This window comes from Chlorocebus sabaeus, chromosome 21 (genome assembly GCF_047675955.1).
Source record: "Chlorocebus sabaeus isolate Y175 chromosome 21, mChlSab1.0.hap1, whole genome shotgun sequence".
NCBI classification, from domain to species: domain Eukaryota; kingdom Metazoa; phylum Chordata; class Mammalia; order Primates; family Cercopithecidae; genus Chlorocebus; species Chlorocebus sabaeus.
In genome coordinates, this window is record NC_132924.1 from 86,752,620 (window position 1) to 86,758,619 (window position 6,000).

Genomic DNA, 6,000 nt, shown 5'->3' on the forward strand with positions numbered 1-6,000 from the left:
ATCACGAGGTCAGGAGATCGAGACCATCCTGGCTAACACGGTGAAACCCCGTCTCTACTAAAAATACAAAAAACTAGCCGGGCGAGGTGGCGGGCGCCTGTAGTCCCAGCTACTCCGGAGGCTGAGGCAGGAGAATGGCGTGAACCCGGGAGGCGGAACTTGCAGTGAGCTGAGATCCGGCCACTGCACTCCAGTCCGGGCTACAGAGCAAGACTCCGTCTCAAAAAAAAATAAATAAATAAATAAAAATTAAGATCTTTCTGGTGCCACAAGCACACAATGGGGAAAGGACAATCTCTTCAACAAATGGTGCTGAAAAAACTGAATATCCACATACAGAAGAATGAAAATAGACCCTTATCTCACCCTTATCCAAGAATCAACACAAAAATGGATTATAGACTTAAACACAAGGCCTAAAAACTATAAAACTACTAGAGCAAAACAGAAGGGAAATGCTCCATGACACTGGACTGCAATGATGTTAGGATATGACCCCAAAAAGCACAGGCAATAAAAGTAAAAATAGGTAAATGGTATTTCATTAAACTAAAAAGCTTTTCCACAGCAAAAAAAAAAAAAATTGATAAAGTCAAGAGATGACCCACAGATTGGGAGAAAATATTTACAAATCATACATCAGTAAAGGGACTAATAAGCAAAATGTACAAGGAACTTAAACTACTCTATAACAAGAAAACAAATAACCCTATCTAAAAATGGGCAAAGAACTTTGTTACAGTTTGGCAGTTTCCCCACCCAAATCTCATCATGAATTGTAGCTCCCATAATTCCCATGTGTTGTTGGAGGGATCCAGTGGGAGATAATTGAATCATGAGGGCAGTTTTCCCCCATACTGTTCTCGTGATAGTGAATAAGTCTCACGAAATCTGATGGTTTTATGAGGGGACACCCTTTTTGCTTGGTTCTTATGTCTCTCTTGCCTGCTGACATGTAAGACATGCTTTTTCTCTTCCTTCACCTTCTGTCATGATTGTGAGGCCTCCCCAGCCACATGGAACTGTGAGCCCATTAAACCTCTTTTTCTTTATTAATTACCCTGTCTTGGGTATGTCTTTATTAGCAGCATGAGAACAGACTAATACAGACTTGAGTAAACATTTCTCATAAAAAGACATACGAATGGCCAACAGATACATGAGAAAATACTCAACATCTCTAATCATCAGAAAAATGCAAATTAAGTTACAATGAGATATCACTTGACATCTGTTAGTATGGCTATTATTAAAAGATGAAAAATAACAAGTGCTGGAGAGGACATGAAAGAAAAATAAACGTTATTCCCAGTAGTGGTACTGTAAATTAATACAGCCATTGTGGAAAACAGTATGGAGGTTCCTCAAAAGACTAAAAATAGAATTACCATATGATCCAATAATCTTACTACAGGGTATATAGTCAAAGGAATTGAAATAAGTATGTCAAAGAGATGACTGCACTCTCATGTTCATTGCAACATTATTCACAGTAGCCAAGATATGGAAACGACCTAAGTGTCCAACACAGAAGAATGGATTTTTAAAATGTGGTATGTGTATACGTATATATCCATATGAAATACTAATACAATACACTATACTATTATAGGATAGTATACTATAATACTAATAGTATATAGAATGCTATTCAGTCTTTAAAAAGATAAAATTTTGTTCATTTCTGACAACATGGATAAATCTAGAAGCCATGATAAGTAAAGTAAGCCAGGCACAGAGAGACAAATTCAGTATGAACCCATGTGGAATCTAAAAAGTCAAATTCATAGACATTAAGTAGAATGGTGGCTACGAAAGGATGGAGTTGGTGTGGCTGGAGAAAGGGGAGATACTAGTTAACAGGTACAAGTTTCAGTTAGCTAAGAGGAGTAAGTTCTGGTGTCCCATTGCACAGCACAGTGACAATAGTTAATATTAAATGATGTATTGTATATTTCAAAATAGCTAAAAGGGAGGATTTTAAATGATCTCACCACAAAGAAATTATATTTGAGGTGATGAATATGCTAATTAGCTTGACTCATTCTACAATATATACATGTATGGAAACATCATATTGTACCCTATAAATATATAAAATTATTATTTATCAATTTAAAACAAAATAAAACTTTAAAAATTAAGACCTTTCTAAATTGGTTTGTTTGCTCATTGTATAATAACCTGAAAAATGTTTTAATTAACATATAAATTTTTTATCATATAAAATAATAAACAAGCTTTGAACAATATTTATTATTTTGTTTTGCAGTTTCATGTATTCCTGAGACAGGTATGAGATTACTATTTATAAGTAAGAACAAAGACAATTCTAGAGCCAAATATATATATAGTTCTTCAATTATTCATTATTTTGAATTTTCTATTAATATCCCCCGGTCAGAGACATGAATACTTATGTTTGCTTAAATGTTTCATTTTTCTTCAAAGCATTTAATGAAGACCAAAAATTCATTAGGAAATAATAAAACACGTAAATAGTACTAGAAAGGCAAATATTATAATTTCACCCTGGATCTAAGTATTTCCGTGTTATGTCATCTCTCTGCCTCAAGATTTCTGAAATAAAATTTTTTCTCATTCCTGTGTGTATCCCTGAAGTTCCTACTTAGAGCCTTGGTTCTATAAGTACTCATTCAACATTTGTTGAAAAGAATTGAATTAAAACTCCCTGCGTTGTGAATTACCAGCTTTAAAAATGTGTAAGATTAAGTAATCTGAAACATTTAAAGTGAAAGCTCACTGAAGTCACGGAGACTCTAAAATCTCACTATATACAGTCCTCGCTGGGTATATGCAAGTGATTTGTTCTAGGACTCCCACATATGCCAAACTCCAGTTATGCACAAGCCTCATAGTCACCCTCAGAACCCATACATACAAAAAATCAACCCTCCGTAAATATGGATTTCACATTCCAGAAATACTGTATTTTTAATCTGCATTTGGTTGAAAAAAAAATCACGTATAAATGGACCTCTGCAGTTCAGACCCGTGTTGTGCAAGGGCCAACTTTATATCCATATTGTTATTACAAAATTTATGCATGTTGTGTTTCCAATCTAAACCAATTGCATGATAGAAATAGGCTTTCCCCAAACAACCTGTTCAGAACATATGTCCATTTCAAAAATAACACCATTTTGGAAACCTGTGCAGTTAGACTCAACAACATACAAGAGATTAGCTGATCCAGAAGGAACCCACATCCACTTACAAACCTTTAACACAAATTAGCAGCAAAAAGGGCTGAAAAAAAAAGAAAAAACAAAACAAAACTGTAGCTAATAACACAGTGGATCTCATGCAGAAAAACTGGCATTACAGTTTCTGAAATATCACTGCAAAGTTTTGCTTCTCAACTAAGGTTGACTCTCTCTATTAGGGTAACCTCATGGGAGATGTTATTACATCACCTTCTACACGTGATCTGCACATGGTTGTTAAAGACTTTTAAATCTAATGTGCACTGACCTCTTGAACATTTGTGCTCACTGACGGTTTCCAATTTCTTCTATGTCAAATGGTGACCTTAACATTCTATTTCATGGATATAACTACTAGAATTGAGCTGACATGATAAATGACTATTCTTGCAACCCCTGGTCATTTTTTTTATTTTTCACAGATTCAGTTGATAGTTTGGTCTTTTATTCTCCTTTTTAATGATGATTTCATTGTTAATTTGCATGACCCTAAGGAAAAAAAAAAAAGAAATACTCAAATAATTTAATTAGCAAAAATAACCTCTGTATTTCATGATTTAATACTATTGATCAATTTCTTTGATTTTTTAAAATTAATTCAGGAATAGTGTGTGCAACTGCATCTGCTCATGATATCTAAAATTCCATCATCTTCCATATTTGAAAATTGTATCATTTACCCTTTCCTACTCAGTCCTACAGTTCTCATACTTGCCTCCAGATATTTTTAAATGCTTTTATGGCTTAGATTACTACCAGAATTTTTTCCTCTAGGCCTCTCACCATAGGTTAGTTTCAACGGTGTATCTTTCTTATTGAAGTTTTTCTTCCCACTACTTGATACTAAGCCTGAACCCAATGTTTTCTCTCCAGGTCCTGCTATCTTCAAAGTGTCTGTCATTGGTTATTTTCAGGGGCAAAATAACTTTTTTCCTAGCTTATTACAGTAAAAAATGGAGACTCAATTAGTTATGTCCGCATAAGTTATCTTTATTTCCTGAAAGATTATTTTTTATTTTCCAAGATTTTAGCAACCCTAATTAACATTTGATGTTTAGTTTAGCTGTCAGCTTACTGAATTTGTAGCTCCATGTTTGCCTAAATAAATTTGGTATTCAGCTACAAGATAGATGAGAGTTTTTAATGTTAACATCTTTCTATTATTTAAAAACAAAAAGGCTAAATGTTACAGTCAAAAACTAAGCTAGATCCTAAATTATTAATCTGTTTCCATTTAGATATCATCCATAGAACATTTTATAATCTGAAACAAATAGTCTGTTGTATGATCATTACATTTTACTGAAAGAGTTAAAATATTTTCTAAGTGTCTTTTAAGTGTCTATGCCCTGTACACATAAAAAAATAGCTTATTTAGCTTGATAAACATAGCCAAATACATATTTAAGCTATTTTGAAAATAATGGAAAAATCTTATTAATAGCTGTTATCTCTTTTGGGGTATGGTGAATAATAATTTAGGGCAGGTGAGAGCAAAGCAATTTAACATTTCCCTTGTTGGTTCCTTTGACCTACTAGTTTGGAGGTCTCTGCAACACCCTTGAGCTTTTTCCACAGGATAAAGCGATAGTTGCTAAGACTCTGCCAAAACGTTCCCTATTTCACTGTTAGGTTCTACTTGTATCTTTTTTAGGTATTTATTTTTAATATATTCCTGTCGCCAAGAAGAAAAATATTATATGTACATATGCACACACACACATACTAGTTTCTTTAGACATCAACTTCCTCTAGATTGAAGTTAGTATTGCTCAAAGGAATGATGCTCTCGAAGACAATCTTGTGTAATAATTCATGTGTTTGATGAAAGAAGTATAGTTGATGCTTGAACAACATGGATTTGAACTGCATGGGTCCACTTATATGTGGACTTTTTACAATAAAAGTTATACCAAGTGTGCCTGCCTCTCCTTCCCCCACTTCTGCCTCCTGCACCTCTTCCACCCTGACACAGCAAGATCAAACCCTTCTCTTCCTCTACTTCCTCAGCCAACTCAACATGAAAATGATGTTTGTTTATGGTCCATTTTCACTTAATGAGTAGTAAATATATTTTCTCTTTTTTTGTAATTTTCTTAATAATATTTTCTTTTCTCTGGTTTACTTTATTATAAGAACACAGTATAGGCCAGGCACAATGACTCATGCCTGTATTCCAGCACGTTTGGAGGCCTAGGCAGGTGAATCTCTTAGGCCCAGAAGTTTGAGAGCAGCCTGGGCAATATGGTGAAACCCTGTCTCTACAAAAAAATAAGAATTAACTGGGCATTGTGGTGTGCGCTTATAGTCCTAGCTACTTGGGAGCCTGAGGTGGGAGGATCACTTTAGCCCAGCAGGTCCAGGCTGCAGTAAGCCGCGATTGTGCCACTGCACTCATGGCACCTTTGTTGAGACTGTCTCAAAAAAATAAAAAAAAATTAAAAAAAAGAACACAGTATATAATACATATAACATACAAAATATATGTTAATTGGTTAATGTTATCGGTAAGTCTTCTGGTCAACAGTAATCTATTAGTAGTTAAGTTTTGGGAGAGTCAAAAGCTATATGCTGTTTTTCGACTGCATGGAGGATCACAGCCCTTAACCTTCGAGTTGTTCAATGTTATGATGGTTAATACTGAGTGTCAACTTGATTGGATTGAAGGATGCAAAGTATTGTTCCTGGGTGTATCGTGAGGGTGTTGTCAGAGATTAACATTTGAGTCAGTGGACTGGGAAAGGGAGACCCACCCTCAATCTGGATGGGCACA